This window comes from Primulina huaijiensis, chromosome 3 (genome assembly GCF_012295235.1).
Source record: "Primulina huaijiensis isolate GDHJ02 chromosome 3, ASM1229523v2, whole genome shotgun sequence".
NCBI classification, from domain to species: domain Eukaryota; kingdom Viridiplantae; phylum Streptophyta; class Magnoliopsida; order Lamiales; family Gesneriaceae; genus Primulina; species Primulina huaijiensis.
In genome coordinates this window covers 17,291,242-17,314,164 of record NC_133308.1, presented here as the reverse complement: position 1 = coordinate 17,314,164, position 22,923 = coordinate 17,291,242, and the positions used below count along the sequence as shown (strand labels likewise).

The following is a 22,923-nucleotide window of genomic DNA, read 5'->3' as shown; positions in this document are numbered from 1 at the left end:
TATACATAATGACTAAAAATCCAATTTCTCGAACATTTATAGACTTCGTTTGCATAAATACTTAAATTTTTTTTTTTATCGTACACACTTAGCAATGAGGGTCTTTTCTTCCTTTTCCATACAAGTTATCGTCTCATCTAATGATTCACAATAAACAATCATCAAACGCGATTACAGCAGAAGTACATCCGTATGGATTGTAAAAGTTTCATTCTCCGGTGCCCAATTCCTACCTTTTGCTTGGTGATTTTATTTCAGAGACAGAGGTCATGGGTAGATCATTGGTCCGATGCTTCGGGCGAACCTCCTATCTTTAACTTGAATTCTTTCCCGACGTGACATGAACTTTGTCAATAGATTCCTACCTTCCTATTGATCTTGATTAGTTTATTTTTCAAGTGAAAAAACTTAAAATATGTATTTGGATAATTTTTGTAATACGCTTTTTAAAAACATTATTAAATTTTTTTATCCAAGTATAGTTTTTAAAAAACAATTCAAATGTGTTTTGATGATATGATAAAAATCTTATCAAATATCTAATTATATTTTATAGATATTACATAATATTACGTGGATATGCACATATATATTATCCATATATCACAAAATTCAATATTAACCAGGATTCTCCATTTATAAATAAAGGACTCTTAACCTTTATCAATGTATGCATTTGGTACGTCTTTAATATGCAATTATTTACGCTAGTCATGTAATTTTCTCTTAAATACTATATTGATTTGAGAGTCTGAATGTCTTGTGTTCGGGCGGAGTCATCTCACATGTTTTATTTGATACACAATTATATTTTGGAGTGGTTCAGTTCGCTTCCATTGAAGAATTCGGTTCCTAATTATCGGTTCGAGGTATTTTACTTGGTGTATTTTTCTGATCGCATCAATAACGTGTCCGTTGGAACGGAATTAATTCCCATGGTTATATTATCTGTTGTACAAGAACTTCATGAGAGTTCTACTTCCGCGGTATTTGTATAAGATGATCAGCCGATCATCTTATTGTATAATAACCCCACATTTTTTGTTTTAAAGTGAGATGATCGATCGATCATTTTATACAAAACAAAAATCGGGAGTAGAAGAATGGCCAGCAAGATGGCTGTTGGTCTCTACAACAGTCTGGCGTGCAAGCTAACGGCCCACCATCAATGTCCACCTCAAATATCTATGTTCTATTGTCTCATCGTACTCAAACTTTCCTTTTGAAAAGTGTCAGACATGGTAGTAACACGCATGTTGAGTGACACTTGCGAGCCTTTTGAGAACAATATCTCAAGAGTTGCCTTCTTTGTTGTGTTCACCAGTGATTAGCCCCTCCATCCTCCACTTTGTTGTCATGAACTTATTAGAGTAGGTTTCCAACGAGCCAACTTGTGGGTTAATCTTTATTAACTCTTATGTAAAAATAATATTTACGGTTTTATCCAATTATGGAATTTATTTTATTTGTATACACATGCAAGCTGCATAGATAAAGTCTTTGAATACAATATAGATACCATGAGGTATGCCTCTCAACGTAAGATCATGAGACTCATTAGAAAGCGAGTCGTATATTCTAAACATGTTCCTAGTCGAATCAATCGCCTAAAATAAGGATAAAGTTCACTTGAGCTTGAGACTAACATATGATATGTAAATTTCATGTTTCATTGATAAGGATATGGAGATATTCATTCATACAGATGGATGATCATTTCATGATGCACTAAACAACCATCCCTCAGATTGTGCAAATGGTTATCATTTTTCAAGTGAAATAATCCGCGATTATGGTTGTACACCATTAGTCATTTGACCAGAGACAACGTAGAGGCTCTACGTACTAGCATGCACATTGATCCATTTACCGATTCTATTGAGGTTCATCAGGTGGCAATGTAGGGTGTAGTTTAGAAATATGTAGGATCAAATGTGTTGTAGTTGGGAATTCACCGCTAGCCTACGAGTGAAGATATCTTATGTGATCTGATGAGTTAATAGTGCAATGAGTCTCTGGCCAAATTAAGACATGTGCTTTAGGGAAATGTGTTTTCCTAGTTGCAAATACGATGTCACTATTATTACTCAAATATCATTTTCATTTGTAATTTTCGATATACCAATGTTGCAGATTCGATTGAGATATATGAGTTAAATGGATCATATTGTACGCTAACTATAACTTAAGATTCTTGCAGGTATTATCAATGATATCTAGGAGATAATGGAGCGATGCAACTAGACGCTCTTACTATGATCCGATGGGTGCAATCAGATTTGAGTTCTGACAATCTCCATCAAGGTGTTGCTGAAAAGAATGAGAATAATTAGAGTAAACTCAAATAATTATTGAAACGTTCACTACTCGTTTTTCTTTAAAATGTACTAGAAATTNTTATTTGAGAATCCCAAAAACACAATCCAAAACATAAATTCGTGAATCGTCAAACCAAACCTAAAACTAGCATTTTTCAAAATAAAACATAAGCATCTTAAATCTCTCAAACCCTCTCAAAAGCATCAATAGTCATAAAAATCTTTAAAGTAATCTTAACGCGAAAAACTAGAAAAGGTCCTCGGGTTATGTGCATATCAGTCCAGCTAGTTCAATCATCAAGTCCTCCATCAACATTATGCTCACTTGCATCGATCACACCTAGTGATTCTATTGACTCAGCAAACCTTAACCATGATAACAAGTAATACATATATATTCACAAGCAACAGTGAAAGATACTTTTAATAAAATAGCTTTTCATGAACATGTATAACTTTAAATCATTTTTCCTTTCATCAGAAACATTTTCTTTCATCATATACGTATATGTTTTCCTTTTTATTGAAGTCAGATCATTAATTGTGACTTCGTTTCAGCTGTAGGTCGATGGATCCATCTACATATAACCATTGTACCAGGCGGCGGGGACATCAGCGACACTCTTACCCGTCAACTGTGGCTTGGCCTTACATATCATCATATCCTTTCGATGGAAATTCGATCGTCGGGCTCCTTCTAGGTCTTTCTCCCATAAACCGGCTCTCTCTAAGGCATTTTCCCTAACGATATCCCCAATCATATCTTTTTATGTCACAATCAAGTCATCTCCTTCAACCTTTCATTATTTTCATCACTTATAAAAATACATGCATGTATATATCATTTTTCTTTTATATCAAGCATGCAACACGTTTTTTAGAATTAACGTTTCATCATAAAATTTCATAAATATTTAAAATAAACATTTTAGCGTTCGTTACAGCATTCAGGGCACTGCCAGGACGACTAACATTTTTCAGGTGTAAAATGATTGTTTTGCCCCTGAAACCCCAACTTTCTAAATTTACCCTTGGACCTTAAAACTGAAACGTCTGCCCTTTTTAATTCTTAAAAGTACTAGATTTTTTTTTTTAACATGAAACAGCCGAACCCTCGCTAATTCATGAAAATATTTTATAAAATATTTTGCACCATTTTAAACAAAACAACCACTAGTATTTGAAAATCCAAGGGAAACAGTCAAAACATGAAATCGTCAAATGTTTTATCAAACCTAAAAAGCAATAAACGTGAAAAGTATCATCCTCTCAAAACCACTCAAAATTATAAATAAACAGTCTTAAAAATCTTTTAACGTAAATCGTAGTCATAAATCATAAGTGCGGAAAAGTAGAAGTGCTGGTTCTCGGGTCGTGTGAACCTTCAGTCCAGTCAGGTCAACCATCAAGACCCCCATCAAACTCACCTGCATCTATCACACCTAGTGAGTCTAAAGACTCAACACACCATAATCTTTATAAAAAATAATACGTTTAAAACCACAAGCAACAGTGAAAATACTTTTACGTAAAAATAACCTTTTCATGACATACATAACATAAACCTCAACATTTTCTTTTTCCTCATTTCATAACATGTATCATTTTATCATGATCATAACCAATTTCTTTTTTATTGAATTCAAATAGTTGATTGTGAGTTTCCTCATCCTCAAAAAGTCGATGGATCCACCTACATGTAACCACAGTACTGGGCGACGAGGATACTAGCAACACTCGCATTGGTCACAATTACTTCCCTTTGGGGCATTTTCCCTCACGATATTCCCATTCTTACCTCAAATCCTCTTATCCTCAATAGTCACAATTACTTCACTTCCTTCAATATTTTACATTCTCATCACTTTATAAAATCATGCATAACATATCATTTTTTTATTTTTGAAATCAAGCATGCAACATATCTTTTAAATGTCACCCTTAAATCATCAAAATCCTTAGACATTTAAAAAATCATAATTTAACATAAAAAAATTCATAAACATTTGAAATAATCATATTAGCGTATAAAACAACATTTAGAGCACTGCCATGATATTTACTAATTTTTAGAAGTAAAATTACCGTTTTACCACTAGATATAAAATTTCTCGATTTTTTACTTTTTCTTGATTTCATTAACTCTAACATGTACGAAATAATTATTTACGCCTAAATTAAAATTTTCATAATTTTATTTAGCTTAAATACTAGTCTTTTTAATTAATTCGTAATTAATCGTTTTGAAGGCGTTTTAATCCCGAAAAATCCCAAACTTTAACATAAAATTCCTAAATTTAAAACTTAGACTTTTTATAATATTTTAGCCCTTGTGAACTACGACTCGACCCCCGTGAGCCTTGTTTCGAATTGTTTTCCAAAAAGAAACCCTAACTTGACCTATAAACTTCGACCTCGAGCCACTCTCGAGCTATGGTGGACCAAACCCTGACCAACCCCCTAAGGCACCTTACTGGACCCTTGGAACCCTTAGAAACCTTCCCAAAGCAAAACCCAAAGCCCCCCATCAATCCTAACAGCTAGCCGAGAACTCCAAAGATGCATGGACTCTACGTTTTCGTGTCTAGGTCCGTACCAGCGAGCCCAGCCCCTGAACCAACCACTCACACCCCTTCCTAGGACCCTTAAGACTCACCCTAGCCCAGCCCCTGTACCATAGACCGAGCCCCTTAACCCCTGGAAGCTTGCACAACTTCTGCGCGAGTTTCTTGGGAGAGATTTTCAGAAAAGAGACGTGAGTTTGTGTGATAATGGGGAGGGTTTTAACACTTTAAAATACTTAATTAAACACTAACAATGCTTAGGCCTATTAAACACACAATTTAGGCCCATTAGTCTTTAATTAGAATTTAATTAAAATATTAAAATAGTTTTGTTAAAAATAGTTTGTGAATTTAATAGCCGGGTTGTCAAAAAGTTCGTATTTTTTTTGAAAACCAATACCGATAAAATTTATGTCCGGACGTATAAAATCACCTAAAAACTCCTTATTTTCAAAAATATGGAAAATCATTACTCATATTTTAAATAATTAAAATTAATTATTTAATAAAAAATTTTTTACGTTTATCAGCCCTCGTTCTCTGTTCCTCGATCGCAACTTGAATAATCCTTGAAAATACAGTTTTATGCATAATGATAATAAAATCCTATTTAACATATAATCATGCATGTCACCTAATCAATTAAGAAATTAAAATAAATTAATGAGCCATTTTTCATATTTCTTAGATTTGCATGCAGTTGGATTATGTCGTCTTAATTTTGGATCTTAAAATTTCTCCCCCCTTAAATAAAATTTCGTCTTCGAAATTAGAACTTACCAAATAGCTCTGGATAGCGACTCTTCAAGTCCCTCTTGGTTTCCCAAGTAGCTTCCTCTTCCGAGTGATTTAGCCACTTGACCTTGACCATTGGAATGACTTTCTTTCGGAGTCTTCTTTCCTGCCTTGCCGAGATTTGGACAAGTCTTTCTTCATATGTCATATTTGGAGTCAATTGTAGAGGTTCATAATTTAATACATGTGAAGGATTCGACATGTACTTTCGCAGCATTGAAATATGGAACACATTGTGAACTCCAGAAAGCATTGGTGGCAATGCCACTCTATAAGCTAGTATCCCAATCCTCTCCAAAATCTCAAACGGGCCAATAAATCTGGGTCTAAGCTTGTTCTTCTTGCCAAAACGCATAACACCTTTCATAAGTGCTATTTTCACAAATACATGGTCTCCCACTGCAAACTCTAGGTCTCTTCGTCTCTTGTCAGCATAACTCTTTTGTCGGCTTTGTGCAATATTCATTCTCTCACGAATTTTGACTATAAGCTCGGCGGTCTCTTCAATCACATCCGGACCAATCTCTCTTCTTTCACCAACCTCGTCCCAATGAATAGGAGATCTACATTTCTTTCCATAAAGTGCCTCAAACGGAGCCATCCCGATAGATTATTGGAAACTATCATTGTAGGTGAACTCCACTAGAGGTAATTTCGGTTCCCAAATACCTTTGAAATTGATCACACAAGCTCACAGTAGATCTTCCAAAATTTGAATAACTCTTTCGGACTGACCATCGGTTTGAGGATGGAATGCTATACTGAATAATAACTTGGTCCTCATTGCTGCATGCAGACTCTTCCAGAATGATGACGTAAATCTTGGATCTCTGCCAAAAACAATAGATACAGGAATCCCATGCAGACGAACTATCTCTCGAATATATAACTCTGCATACTGAATCATGATGAAGGTCGTCTTGATAGGTAGAAAATGCGCTGATTTCGTAAGACGATCCACTATCGCCCGTATAGCATTGAATCTCTTAATAGTCTTCGACAATCCCACAACAAAGTCCATTGTAATATTTTTCCATTTCCATTCGGGAATAGGGAGTGGCTTAAGTTTTCCCGCTGGCCTCTGATGCTCTGCTTTAACTTGCTGACAAGTCAAACACTCGGATACAAATCTTAGAATATCTCTCTTCATGCATGGCCACCAATATAACAACTGCAAATCTTTGTATATTTTCGTGCTCCCCGGATGAATGGAATATGGTGTGTCATGAGCTTCCTTCATGATAGTAGTAGTTTTTACGTGTTTTGTGGCATTAGTTTGTGTGTGTTTGTATTGTGCATGCGTACTTTTTGTTTACATTTTGTGCATTGTAGAGTAAACATTTTCATTTGATCATGTCTCACCTGGGCGTATCGAATTGGCAGGTAAACTGGCTGGAAATCGGAAATCGGAGCAAAATGTGCCAACAAGAAGTTTCGGGACAGAAGAGACGGCACTCGGGCGGTGAAATTCTACCGCCCAAGCGCGGGAAGCGACTCAAAGGAGAAAAACTACAGACTATGTGGCGCTCGAGCGGTAATTCTCTACCGCCCGAGCGCCGAAAGATGAACTCCGCACTTGTTTTACAGAATGTGTGGCGCTCGAGCGGTAATTCTTTACCGTCCGAGCTCCACTTAATTTTGGCAAGATTTGGCAGCCGATTTTTTTTCCTTATTTTGGGATGGTGGCTGATATGGCAAGGAGAGGGTCGAGATTTGAGGATTATTGAGACATTGTTGAAGATTCAAGACAAGCTTTGGAGAGGATTGAGCGCTTGGATTGAAGATTCGACACTTTCCGGGCATCGTTCTTTGTGTTTTTCGTCGATTCTAGTATTTCTAACTTAGTTTTTATTTTCTAAACTTTGTTTTGTTGATTTCAATCATGATTTCTAGTAGCTAACTTTCATATTTGTTTGGATTTGAGGGGATCCTACCCCAAAACGTTGAATTAATTGAATTCAGTTTCGATTTCTGGTTTATTCTTGATTATACTATTGTTTTCTTCATGTTGTTAGAACATAGCTAATTTTAACAACGTTTTCATATTGCGAGTGAGTTCGAGAGAATAACTTATGATAGGAACGAGTAGTATAATCCGTGGATCTGCAATTTACATAGATATATGAAATTGGATACGCGTCGATAGTCATAGTCNATCAACCATTTTAGATATTATCTTCGTTTAGCATTTATTGAATCTTTTTATTTGCATTTCTTGTTTAAGAACAGTAGTGTAAAACAATCAAATCAATTTCCGTTGCTAAATGTTCAATAACTGAAAATAATAATTGTTAAATACAGTCTTCAGTGGAACGATACTCGTACTCACGTACATTATACTATTACTTGACATCGTGCACTTGCGATTAAATTTGAGCATACAAAACCATATTTTTATTAAGGATTTCACAGTGCAAGTTTTGCTCGATCACTTCATAATGAGATCTCTCAAAGAATCATCACTAGGAACCCATAAACGATCTCGATATCGAACTATACCATCCACCTCAGAATATAGCTTCCAGTCCTTGGCTTCATCTCTAGCTCTCCATTTTTGAAACTGCTCATCAGTAGACTGTCCATCACAAATTATATCCCTCAAAGTCGACTGTAGTGATAATGTGGCAAAATTAGGGGCCTCTCCCCTATCATAGACTGTAAGCTCAAACCGCTCTATCTCGGACTGTAACGGTCTTTGGAGTGATAATTGAGTGATAACTGCTGCTTTTCTACTCAGTGCGTCAGCCACAACATTAGCTTTCTCTGGATGATAGTTAATCTCACAGTCGTAGTCCTTTACTAACTCAATCCATCTACGTTGTCTCATATTCAATTCTCTTTGGGTAAAGAAGTATTTCAGACTTTTATGTTCGGTGAATATTTTGCACTTCTCCCCATAAAGGCAATGTCTCCAAATATTCAATGCAAAAACTATTGCTACAATCATGAATATGGTATTTTTTCTCGTGAATTTTCAACAGTCTCGACGCATAGGCTATTACTCGGTCATTTTGCATCAAAACTGCGCCCAAATCAAGTTTAGAAGCGTCGGTATGAAGAACATACTCCCCTTGCCCCGATGGCATAGACAACACTGGCGCTGATATCAAGGCTTGCTTCAACTTATCAAAACTGTCTTGACACTCGGGTCCCCATACAAACTTCGCATTCTTCTTTGTCAAGGTGGTCATGGATACCGCTATAGATGAGAACCCTTGAATAAACTTGCGATAATAGCCAGCTAGTCCCAAGAAACTGCGAATCTCGGCAGCACTCTTTGGTACTGGCCACTCTTTCACTGCCTCAACTTTACTTGGATCAACTTCAACGCCATCGCTAGAAATGATGTGGCCTAAGAATGCCATTCTAACAAGCCAAAACTCGCACTTGCTGAATTTTACATACAACTTTCTATCTTGCAGTGCTGTCCTCAGATGACGACTATGCTCCTCTTTGTTCTTTGAATAGAACAAAATATCATCGATGAAGACTATAATGAACTGATCCAGATACGGCCGAAATACGCGATTCATGAGATCCATGAAGATCGCTGGCGCATTGGTCAAACCAAATGGCATGACCATAAACTCATAGTGCCCATATCTCGTGCGAAATGCTGTCTTGTGAACATCTGCCTCTTTTACTTTCAATTGATGGTATCCAGATCGCAGATAAATCTTAGAAAATATCGATGCTCCTTGCTACTGATCATACAAATCTTCAATTCTTGGAAGTGGATACTTATTTTTTATAGTGACTCTATTAAGCTCTCGATAATCAATGCATAGACGCATACTACCATCTTTCTTCTCCACAAATAATACCGGTGCGCCCCATGGAGAATAACTAGGGCGAATAAAACCCTTGTCTAACAATTCTTGGATTTGATCTTTTAGTTCTTTCATTTCAGCGGGTGCTAGACGATAAGGTACTTTAGATATAGGAACACTGCCCAGCATTAGATCAATAGAGAATTCCACTTCATGATCGGGTGGAATGCCAGAAACGTCCTCCGGAAAGACGCTAGGGAAATCTCTGACAATATCAACATCCTCCAATTTCTGACTGATAGAATCATGTGTGGTAGTGACACATGCTAGAAAAGCTTGGCATCCACGTTTAATAAGCTTCCTCGCACATAGGCAAGAGATAATGTGCGACATTTGCTTGTTCCTTGCCGCCTCAAAGACAAAAGATTTACCACTAGGCAGTCGAATAGACACTGTTCTCTGATGAAAATCAATCGAAGCTCCATTCGCTGATAACCAATCATCCCAAGTATAATATCAAATTCAGGCATAGGAAGCACAATGAGATCTGCCCGAACCACATCCTTGAATAAACGAAGCTCCAGATTCTTGATAATTTTAGACGTGAGCATTTGATCACCGGAAGGAATAGAAACTTTGAAACCCAAACCCATATCTTCAGGAATAATATTAAGTCTTTTGATGAAGGTTTCATATATGAAAGAATGTGTAGCTCCCGAATCTAGCAGTGCATAGGTAGCTACCCCTTGAATGATAATCCTCCCTGCAGCTAAAACGTCTTTTAAATCTTTTCGTGTTGAAGCTTAAGAATTTTCTATCATTAATTTCCAAAAGTTATGTGAAGATTGCGTGTTGAACTTAAGCATTTCTTGAAAAATTGCATTTTAATCCTCAAATTTTTGAATATTTACAATTTGATCCTTATGTTTTCGAAATTTTCTCACTTTGGTCCCCTAAATTTCGAATTTTACATTTTTGACACCTATGAATTCGGAAATTGCATTATGGTTCTCATGATTATCGAAAATTGCTTTTAGTATCCTTTAAAATTCGAAAATTGCCTTAGGCCCCTCCAAAGATTTCGAAACCCCTTATGATGCCCTTGATTATGATTTTCTTTAAATTTTTTGCCCTAAATCTTTTATTTGGAATTAATTCATCATTTGCATAAAATAAGGCTAAAAAATAAATACCATTTCTATGGTTTCTAAAATCATATCTTAGTTTCCAACTAAGGTAGAGCAAGCAACCTAATTTTCACTAGGTTATTCTTGATCTCAATTCAATTCTAATAACCAATTTAACATTTCGTGCAAAAATAAACAATATAAAAATGTTAAATCACAAAATAACCAATTTAACATTTCATCTTACAATTTTTATCTTTGGGATTTAATTATTCAAACGTTGTCGTACACAAATTTGGGTTTTGTTTTTCTCTGTAGTATGGATCATATAAATCACATATTGGACTGATGATTTTTTTTTTTAAAAAAAAATTAGTCTTGAAAGTCTATTAGTTATTGTGTTTATTGTACATGAATATTTTTAAGCTATATATCATTCGGAAGTATATGAAAACATTGTGGATGCTGCCTACACTTTCTGAACAGAATGAATTTTACAATCACATAAATGTGCATGAATTTTCTTTATAACTTCTTTTAATATCCGTCGTATCTTTTAGTTTGTTTTTCCATGCGTCTTTTAACAACTAGGTGATAATTGTTGCACTCAATTGAAGATTGTAGTTTTGTATTATATCTCCCTATGAACAGTCTGAGATATCTGGTTTTTTGATATAATGAGATTTCTTAATTACGTCTATCCGACATTCTATTTAGTATGCCTTGATTTTTGATGTTATGAGATTAAATTCTTTTAATCACTCCTGCCATCAACAAATAAATTTGTACCAATCCACTGGAATTTACAGCTAGTGTAATTCAAAACTCAACTTGTGACAAATAGATTGTATCGTGATTATTGCAGAAAGAAGACAAACATCATCAGCTCAAGATACATCAAATTGCTCCGAAAAACAGAAGGCATATCATTTTCATTGTCAATTCCATCACCTTCATATTCCTAATCTTGATCTGCAAACTATGGTATATGATAAACAATTCATTCGAAGTTTTGGTATACTTTGCTCAACTATGTACAGATCCTACATCAATCAAGGCAATCGATTGCAATCCATGAAAAAACAAAAGAAAAAGAAAGAAAGACCAGTGCAACACCATATCATACTCGTTAAAGAAGGGATTAAAACTGAAAGAAATAACCGGCCAAGAGGAAGTATGTTGATCTTAGTTTACTATAGGGTATCTGTTTGCACAATATTTGGTATTGCACAATATTTGGTATTGCGGGCGTGCCAGGTGCGAAAATGCACCGATTTGTGTGAAAATGATAAAAATCTAACTTCTAAAAACAAACGAAAGTGAATTTTAAATTTGACCGTCGGTTCTAATCTCCTAAAACAACTATAACGCCTAAATGAAGAAAACTATTGGAATTTGAGGAATAAACGCCTGACATTGTTTATATTTTCAATAAACCGTAGGAATTTACAAGACATAAACATATAAATATAAAGTTGTTGAAATCTAAAAACGAGAGAATGCTAGAAATCTTAAAAACTATAGCTTGAAGATTGAATTTTTGCAGAGAGTATTTTTGCAAGTTTTTGCCGTAGAGTTGTGTGTTGTCTTGTCTCTCTGTTTTAGCTGATCTCCTCTATTTCTGTACTGTAAAGTGCGATTCTTCTCCACTCCCCCATAACCCATGTTCCCCGCTTTTCACGCCACGATCTCCACCGCTCCTCCCATGATCTTCTATCTTTTCAGCGCTTCGTGATCAGTTTTTTTGAAAATTAATTCGTTGTACTTGATGGGCTTCTAATTAACTTCTAATTGAATTGGGCTTCTAATTAAATAATTAAATTAGGCTTCTAATTTAATTATTTTGGCCCAAACAATTGCCCCCCGCAAGAATTGGCCCGTGGGCCAAAATGCTTGTATGTTATTCTTTTACTTCATTTCTTACTAATATGGCCCATAAGCAGAAAAAGCCCAAAACAAAATCAAGTCTTCAGTGAAGCCAAATTCAAAATTTCAAAAGCCCGCTTTAATCTTCTTCTTCGCAGAATAGCCTCCAAAATTTTGTCGGAAATTTCATTTTTCTGAATCCATACTCTGTAATATTCAAATTCCATTTAATGTGAAAGCCAAATCTCAAAGTTTCCAAGTTACTTCATCACCCAACTCACAAGAACTCCACATCGTCATATGTGCTCCTTTCTCTCTGACATTACCATCTTGTTGTATTAATAAGCTCCCCAACAAACATTTTTCCTATTCCATATACAACAATGGTCATGGGTATTGAAATTTTTGCACTTCCAATTATGCTTGTTAGTAGCCTTTTGGACAACTTCATTATTCACTCTTGGAGAGGATTCTTGGAAGCCTGAGCAGCAGAATTAGCAGAGAAGAATGCCTCGTCCTTCTTTCCGACCAGTTTATTTGCCAAAGCATCAACTTCAACAATTTTTTGCGCAGCAAAAGTGAGCCAGGATTTAATTTCTTGGTCCAGCTTAGGTTCATTCACAAGATCCACAGCAGTGTGAAGAAGGGAGGAGAAAGTGGACACAACAAGCTTATCCTTTCCCACAATACCTTCAAGAGACTGCAGGGTTATGACAGATGCATCCAGATCATTAGCCCAGATGTTCCTGCCATTAACCACTCTAGCAAAAAAGATTTTTTTTTTCCAGAAGGGAATTCGCTCTTGATTAAATCAAGGTTCTTGCTACCACAGACCAACTCAAAACTATTGGGGAGCTTTCATGATTGAATAGGGTAGGAGGGAGGGAGATGAAATGAACGAATGTCTCTGTTTTGGAAGTAAGCTGTTGTTTTTGAATCTCATTAACATATTATTTTTAAGTTTATTCATGTCTCGGTCTCGGCCACTCCCTTGTCTTCATCTCTTGCACCCACTAAATTAGATATGACATTGGCTATTTTGATGCATTTACCTCGTGGAAGCAATGTATGCGAGCTTCATAAGCCATTATCTGGCTTTCCCGCATCGTGTCTGATAGGAGAGTCTGATATATCATTATCTTTGTTGTAGGTGTGTTGATTTCCAGCCAACCACCAATTAGGTCCAGAACTTCTCCAAGGTCAATGGTTATTGTCGAAGATCGGTAAAGACTCTCATTTCTTCACGGCTATCTATTTTTCTGTTGTCTTGCTCTGTTAGTTGAATATTCCCCGATTGCATATCCTTGTGTGTATCATCGTTATCACATTTGTTTCCTGCTTCTATATGTTGGTGTTGGTAAGCTCATTGATGGCAGGTGACACTGACTGAGAGTTGGCCATGGATTGGCCGCAGTTCTCCAGGGCGTTCGACACTTAAGCTTTGGTGTCATTTGGAGCTTTTTGAAACACAGGTAACTCTCAACTCTTATGTGCTCTTATGTGCTGCATCCAGTCAAGAGAGTGCCCCTAACATTATGCATTGCACTTCAGTCGGATCCCTTCCCCACATACACGTATATGCATTTGCACTTCAGTCGGACCCCTTTCTCGCATACACGTATATGCATTTGCACTTCAGTCGGGTCCCTTTCCGCATACACTTTTACTTACTGTTCTTGCATGCGGTGGCTCCGCTTTATATTTGTTGACTGTTGGTTTGGTGTTGTGGTTGTTGGGTGATGGATGTGGAGTAAAGATGGGTTTGTAACATGTAATGTTGTGTATTGGAGGTTGGGAAGGATTTTCTATTCGTTCTTAATCCACTTGACCCAACTCACTTCAATAGCTTCGAGCAAAACCATAAGTTGGCTTAAAACTCCCCGCTCGCCATTATCCCCTCCCCTGATTCCCTATTGAAACAAAATGAATCCAATATGATAAAAGTGGCCTACTGGCCAACTTTAATTGATCGCTTTCGTTTTTTGAATCATAACCAACAAATATTTACATTAGTGGCCCTAAGGCCTACTTCAAATAAACTCTTAGAACGCCTAAACATATAAAAATGGCTGGTTAGCCTATTTTTCTTCCAAAGTCAACTTCTGGGTCCTCTTGGGGTTCGCATAACGCCCTTGTTCTCTTGTGTTCTTCCTTTATTACTCGTTGTTCCGCTCGGTGAGGTCAACTCCCAGCTCGGGGTATTTCTCTCTTGCCATATTCCAAGTGGCCGGAAGGCCTACTTCATGGCTGCGCTGCACATGCAAACAACCAATTTATATAATGGGGTACAGTCTACTTCACCATGATTTCTCGTACAATAAGAACATTAGAAATATCGACCGAATGCATATATAATAAGTGCTACTGAAACAAAGGGCCTTCAAAATAATGAAAGTGGCTTATTGTCCCACTTTCTCCGATCAATCTTATTGTTGAATAATAAACAACAGATATTTATTTCAGTGGCCCTAAGGCCTAAATCACATGACATCTTGAAATAAAGAACTAAACCCATACAAAAGTGGCCCCAAAGGCCAACTCCCCGCTGGATATCAGCCTTTCTGTTCGCCTCACTCGCTAGCTTTTTCTACTTCTTCTTTCACTTTCAACTCGACTTCTTTTGACATGCGACGAGATGGTTGTTGAAATGGTCTGAAACCTTTTTTGGGTGGAAGTCGATGTTCGACCAATTTCTGGTCCAACCCTGGCATGTCATCACAACTCCATGCAAAACAATCTTTGTATTCTTTCAGCACACTGATCAGATCTTGCTTCAACTGATCTACCAGTAGCTTACTCACATATACTACTTTTGGATTCTCAGTCTCCCCCAAGTTAATCTCTTCCAACGGGTCTTGCACTTCATGTTGGCCATCTTCCATTTGAGATGGCGCCATCAACAATTCATCAACTTGGAGTTCATTCTCTTTGTATTCTTCTTCTTGGACAACCTCAGTTCCATAGGTGTCCCACGCTTCCTCTTCTTCTAGTTTGTCCAGTACTTGCTGCACATGCGCCTTCCATATAGAGGTTGCAGCTACCTCTTTTCTCTTTTGGTTCATTTCAATCATCAACCTCCTCAATTAGCGGTTGAATCATCAGCCTAGGCGGCACGATAACAGTAGGCTTGAGGATTCTCTTCAACACCGAGCTTGGAGTTGGTGTTTTCATGTACAGTGGGCTTTCTTTCTTGCTATTTTTACGAATTTTAATAGGCCCAAAATCCCCGTTGTAATATTTGGCCTCCACTGCACTTGCACTTTTTTGAAACGGCTGTCTATCCGCTTCTACAACCTCTACGTCGTCCCCTTTCCAAAATAACAACAGTTGGTGCATTGAAGATGAGATGCACTGGTTTGCATGGATCCAGTCTCTGCCCAATAACGCTTGGAAGTTGGCGGAGGAGTTTACCACGAAAAATGCACATAAAGACGACATGCTCCCAACAGTAACATCAGCGGGGAATACTCCAATGGTCTTGGTGGTTTCCCCGGTAAACGCAGCAACAGAAACCTCAGTGGGAATCAAATCTTCTTCAGTTTTGCCCAAATTTCTTAACATTCTTACTGGAAGAACATTCACAGCTGAGCCATTGTCAATCAAAACCCTAGACATTGGTTTCCCATTGACATGGGCCTTGATGTACAACGGCCTTATGTGCTTGTTCATGGCCAGTGTAGGCTTTTCAAGTATCACCTGTTTAGGCTTATTTGGGTGATCTTCCTTTATAATCACTCTTGAACTCTCTTCAGGGAGTTTATTTGCATGCTCTTCCTTTGGCACTGACTCTTGGGACGTCAACTCCCCATTCTCTTCTTCTATCATTTTAAACCTCTCTGGTAGTATCAGCACTCCTGTGGCACAATCCACAGTGATGTGAAACTCTCCAACGCAAAAATTAATTGTTTTTCTTTTTTGATCATCCTCTTCGCTTAACAAATCATCATCATCCTCTACAAACTTATCCTCAGTTGCCGATCTTCCAAACTTGGATTTACTCCCCACTGGATTCATGGAGACTGGAACATCAATTGTGGGTTCATTTCTCAACTTAGCGGACTCCTCTCTTCTTGCAATAGCTCTTTCCCTCAACAGCCGTCTCTTTTGAGTCCTAGTCGGTTGCCTAGGGAACTTTTTGTGTTGGGCCACCCTCCAAGATTCATTGAACTCCCCTCTAGCTGGAAGGACGTATCTGGGCCTTGCTGTCCTACTCTCAATCATTTTTCCTTTTGAGATTTCATATGCACGCCGCTCTCTGTCTTGATCAGCTGATGTTTTCCTTGTTTCCACCCTTTGTGACTCAACTTCATATGCATTTCTTCTGTCCGAGTACCTTTGGTGCTGATCACAAGATGATTCCCCTCTGAACTTTTGATTCTCACGCACTGGTCTTCCAAAGAAATGTTGGTTCCTGGGCCTAGAGGCCGCGGATTCGCCAAAATTTCTGGTTATACGCTGCTGAACTGTTCTTAGTCGATCGGTATTATACCTTCCAGTGGCTTCATAAAATTGACCCTTAGGGATCCAGCATTTTTTGATTACTCGGTCCTTCACTGCAAAGGATCGGCTTCTTTTCTCATTGAGAAGATCTCTCAAATCTGTCACATTCACATTGATCAAAGCTACTGGGGGAATAGGATCATCATCCACCGCCATAGACTCCTGTTTGTTAGGGAACTTCACGACTTCCTTGTTAATCCTGTCTTGCAAAATGTTCTTGAACGCCCAACAAGACTTAGTAGCTTGATTGTAGAAATTGTGGTACTTACAATACTCTCGTCCCTTCAGCTCTTCGGTGGGTGGCATCCTGTGATCAGGTGGGAATGTGATGAATTTTTCTTTTATCAAGAAATCAAAAACTTCCTCGGTCTTTGACACATCAAATGTATACTGCATGTCTTTGGGGAGTTGGGAGCTATTCTTTTTTTCAGGTTCTGCTGGCTTCTTTTTTAGCTGGGGAACTGTGCAAGAACCAGCTGATCAAATCTCTGCCAATGCCACATCTTCCACCTCTAATAAGACCCCATAGCAGCTTTCTTCTTGTACGACTCTTCCCGCAATAGTTCTTCGTATTCAGCCACTTTGGCAGCTAGCTCAAAGAAATCCCTGAACTCCATTCCCTGGAATTTCTTCCTTAATTCAAAATCTAGTCCTATTTGTGCAATCTTCACGAACTCGGTCTCAGGTAGGAACACATTGCATCTATTCTTCATCTTTTTGAACCTGTCGATAAAAGACTCCACAGATTCTTCTTTCTTTTGGGTTACTCTGGACAAATCGGCAATACACACTTCTGGCTCTGTTCTATAGAATTGGATGTGAAATTGTCTTTCCATCTCTTGCCAACTCATCACTGAAATTCTAGGGAGTGAGGCATACCATGCAAATGCAGTCCCTGTGAGAGAATTTGGGAATAGCCGCAACTTTAAATTGTTGAAGTTCTCCAAGTTGGCTAATTCCCCGCACTGGATGGTAAACCTGGCTATGTGTTCCATGCTGGACTGGCCATCCTCCCCAGAGAATAAACTGAAATCATGAACTCTATAACCCCTTGGGTACGGGTTATTCACGTCTATGTAGTCTGGATAAGGTTTGTGGAACTCTGGGCGGCCTATCTGTCTCAAGGCCGGTCCATATAGCTCTTGAACAGCCTCTCTCACCATTTCTGGATCAATCCCGTGGATGTTCCGAGCTGAGAGTTGGTGGTGGTAGTAATATTCCCCCCGAGCTTGAAACCCTGCATGTAAACCAATATTACCTCTCGGGAAACTTCCATCCGCTCCCTGATAATCTATGTGTGACATATCCTCATAAGCTCCTGGTTGATACAGAGGATTCGTCACGCTGTACGCCTGAGTAACAGGTTGCTTCGAGTTCCCCACTCCATGAGCACGTGGATATGGCTGAGACCTTCCTCCTAAGGTTTCTTCTCTCTTGTGAGGTGGTGTATACCTTCTTTCTGGATGATTTGGGAGAGTAAACTCTGGGCAACGGGGATCACCGGCCCTCGAGTTTCCTACTCCCTGGTCAGATTCATGAACTTGGTTGCTTCCCTGATTAGCTTCTTTGACGGTGATATTTTTCTCTCCTCGAAGAGACTCTCGGTTTACACAAAATGGTCTTCAAACAGTCAGCCATTGCCTTAAACAAGGCCAGTGAGATCTCCTCAATCTTTATAGCGGTCAACTCTTCCATCACCCTGTTTGAGACTTGATCGTACGTAGTAAGAATCTGCAAATCTACTTCTTCAGCATTTGGTTCAACAGTAGGTTGCTCTGGCTGTGAAACCTGAGTTCCCTCTTGATTAGCCAGAGACTCCCCACTCTCCTGATTGATGTTTTCTTTTCTTCTTGGCGGTATAGTGGGTCCCACTGGGCGTGCCAAAAATATGTTTGCACAATATTTGGTATTGCGAGAGTGTCAGGTGCGAAAATGCAGCGATTTGTATGAAAATGATAAAAATCTAACTTCTAAATACAAACGAAAGTGAATTCCAATTTGACCCGTCGGTTCTAATCTCCTAAAACAACTATAACGCCAAAATGAAGAAAACTATTGGAATTTGAGGAATAAACGTCTGACATTGTTTATATTTTCAATAAACCGTAGGAATTTACAAGACATAAACATATAAATATAAAGTTGTTGAAATCTAAAAACTAGAGAATGCTAGAAATATGCTAGAAATCTTAAAAACTATCGCTTGAAAATTGAATTTTTGCTGAGAGTATTTTTGCAAGTTTTTGTTGTAGAGTTGTGTGTTGTCTTGTCTATCTGTTTTAGCCGATCTCCTCTATTTCTGTACTGTAAAGTGCGGTTTTTCTCCACTCCCCCATAACCCATGTTCCCCGCTTTTCACGCCACGATCTCAACCTCTCCTCCCATGATCTTCTATCTTTTCAGCGCTTCGTGATCAGTTTTTTGTAAATTAATTCGTTGTACTTGATGGGCTTCTAATTAACTTCTAATTGAATTGGGCTTCTAATTAAATAATTAAATTAGGCTTCTAATTTAATTATTTTGGCCCAAACAGTATCTAACAAACTAAGCCATGATATTCGAAAGAAAGCAAGAAGAAATCAAATTATTAGAACTACATAAACTTGCATAGCATCAAAAATCCATCACACCACTTAAAAACAACAATAAGAAACTATGCATATGTAACTTCGATTAAGAAAATATTGGGATGCAACAAGTGTCCTAGCTAGGAGACCAATCGAAAATGGTGCTTGGAGTTTAAAATATTTGATTTGCAAAGTTTCCACTAAATATAAATTTTAATAAAACGATAAATATTTATTGCTAAAATTGATATCAAAGTCAATAACACTTGTTCGATTCTCATATATTTATGAGACTTGATAATTGCATCCTCTTAGACGAACAATCAAATCGTGAATTGACAAAAAGAAAGAGAAAACCGGACCAACAGAAAAAAAAAAAAACAACTTTCTTTCAGATAAACTAATAAAGATCATATTAATAGTTGATCATAATCTTACATAGCTTCTTCACAGGGCATCTATCACTTCCAGTTGATAAATTCAAATTCATAGATGTACATCAAGAACGAATCAAATTATCAGCACTTCGTTCCACAGCTTCAACTTAAAACAGCAAGAAGATATGGTCCACATGTAACTTCAATCGAAACAACTTAAAAAAAGGCAACTTTCTTTCAAATAAAGCAATACAGATCACATTAACAGTTGTTTGTAATCTTACACAACTTCGCGGGCATCATCACTTCAAGTTGATAAATTCGAAGTCGACTTGGGATACAAATGGTAACTCCTATTTATGATCATAACCATAAGCTACAACAGAACCACAAGTTCTCACAAAATGAGCCAGACACGAGAAGAAACTACATATACAGGCAAATATCATCCTCACTTTGAAACTAAAAGTATCTCTGGCTTCTTAGCCTTACTGGGAGTGTTGGCATTCGAACTGGTTGAATTAGCCACCGTTGCAGTTGCTGCCTTGGCTGCCTCGCGTGCCCTCTTATCAAGCTGAATCAAACTTCGAGTCGCCAAAATTGCTTGTGGAACCAGCTCATGAGAACCTCTAGCATAGAATCGACGCACCGCCACTGATGCAGCATCCTTCACCTCATCCACACCCAATGGCCCCAACAAACAGTGCCCCAAGATCCTCAGAATTGGTTGCAATAATTCCCAGGGCACCGGAATTCTAGCATCCTTATCATCCAATTCGGCTGCAGTACCGTCCTTAATGACTATATCTTTGACTCTTCCGGCCATATTTTCAATCTCATCAGCCTCTGCTGTGATATCACTCCCAAACCCATTATTATTTTCAATTCCCACGTTATTTTCAACAATACATTCAGTTTTTTGGTCGAATTCCGACGTACAAGAACAATCATTCCCAGCCCAAATGGTCGCGCATTTACAGAAATCAACCTTAGACCAACTGGGGATCTGCGAGATCTGCTGGTAATAACAATCAAGAGCAACTCCAACAATGCAGGCACGCTTAGTCGATTTAACCGCGATCTGCGGTTCCAAAGGCGGAGACAATACCCCAATCAAAGGCTTACCGGACTTCGAATTCGAGTTCGATTATTTAACGGGATTGCGAGGGGAGTGATACAACGAAGGCTGAGATAGATCGGGAATGGAAACAGTAACAGGATTGCCGTGACGTGCTTTGGTTTCAGATGAATATAAGGCTAAGAGCACGGCCTCGAAACCAGAGAGAGAGACTAAATTATCGGAGGTGGGGTGGTGGATGCGGTGAAGGTAGATGGAAGAGATAAGAGGGAGGTACGAGAGGACAACGAGACGAAGATCGGGGTCGCCGGAGAGGTAAGTATCGTAGAGCCAGTGGCAGAGGGGGTCGTCGCCGGATCCAGATGTGGGCGACGAGATAGCGGTGGAGACGGAAGAGTAGGCCTCAGAGGAGAAGAGGAGAGATCGGGCAGGGCGGTCGATGTCGGCTAGGGAGGAGAGGGGATCGTCGGAGTAAGAAGGTAGAAGGGAAGAGAGAAGTTGGATGCGGGAGCGAGCTTTGGAGATGGATTCCCACCAAGAGTGCATAGGGTCGGAGGAGTGGCCGTTCTGGGATACGGGATCGGCGTGGTGGTGATCGGAGGAAGAGGCGGAGGATGATGGGGAGGCGCCGGGGAGGTGGAAGTCCATGGCGGTGGAGAGAGACAACGTCGTTGGGCTCCTCCGGCGTCTCTTTTAAATTGGCCCGAGTATGGTGGTGAAATGTACACTTTTTCTCTTCTATAAACATATTAATTATTTTATTTTAAAACAAAGGTAATTTATTATCAATCTACAAATCAGTTCTGATGTAAAAATGATTTATTAAGAGTTTCCCACTATCATTCTATTTAGTTTAAGCTCCCTGATGTAATTAAACGCTTCAGATTTAAAATTTATTGAATTAAACTTTCTTAAGTTATTTCCCCATTTTACATCCTCCTTGAACATCATTGTCCGTGTGTGTTTACCAATTCCTCCGACGTCGACTCTCTCCTTCCGACGTTGATTCTCCTCCACCGACGAGCATTCTTTGTATTTCTCCACTTCCGATGTCGATTCTCCTCCATCAGAACTGGTAGAAGGATTGTATCTTAGGTCCGATAAGTTTAATATATTTTGGAGCTATATTGCTTTCCAACGGAGACCCACGAACCATTTCTAAATTTCAACCGAAGGTTTAGTCTTCTCATGAGAAAAGCCATTCTTCCGGCGAGCCATTTAACCTTCCAACGATGGTTTGCGCTAGAAAAAATTAGTTACGTCAATTTTAAAAATAAATTTGGGGTTTCTAGCGGTTGATTTCATCCAATTTGTGGTTACTGTGATTCATTGATAAAATAAAAAATTTCATTGTTTGAAGATGAGATATCATTGTGTTTTGTGTGTGTGCGAAATGTGGATTTCTAGTGCTACGTTGAAGAATCCTGGTTTCTAGTCACTATTAAGTGTGTGTATGCATGTGAATATTTGTTTGTAATTAATTGGATAAATGTTTCAGCTTAATTTTGATATTGTGAAATTCGTTTATTAACACTGCCTTATTTTATGACTTCGTAGCATGTTTGTTTTTTTTTAGAAATAGTTCAAAAACGAGGAAGAGCTGAGATGAAGGTTAGTAGTACCCGTAGATCGAATGAGTCACCAAGCTATTGCTCTGCTTCAGTGTTTCAGAACCTACAGTAGGATGCAAAAGGTAAATAAAATGGATAAAAGATTCATCATTTTCGAAATGATTAAAAATTCCAAACCTTGGCTTTAATTGTTTGAAAGTTGAGGCAATGTTGAAAATGTTTGATATCTAATATTTTTTCTTCAAATTTGAGGATGATATTTCGATTTTTTTTTTAAGTCATGGAGACTAAAATATTTTGGACAGAATGTTCATCTTATTTTTATTCAGTTGTGTGATTTTTTCGATTGACAATTTTTCTAATCCTCGATTTATTATACTGTATCTTGAT

The 22,923-nt window shown here is 38.1% G+C and overlaps 1 pseudogene; it reads right to left on the bottom strand.

Annotated features, from left to right (window-relative positions):
- Window positions 1–20,102: 20,102 nt before the first annotated feature.
- On the bottom strand, window positions 20,103–21,712 carry LOC140973552 (uncharacterized; annotated as a pseudogene).
- Between the last annotated feature and the right edge of the window lie 1,211 nt (window positions 21,713–22,923).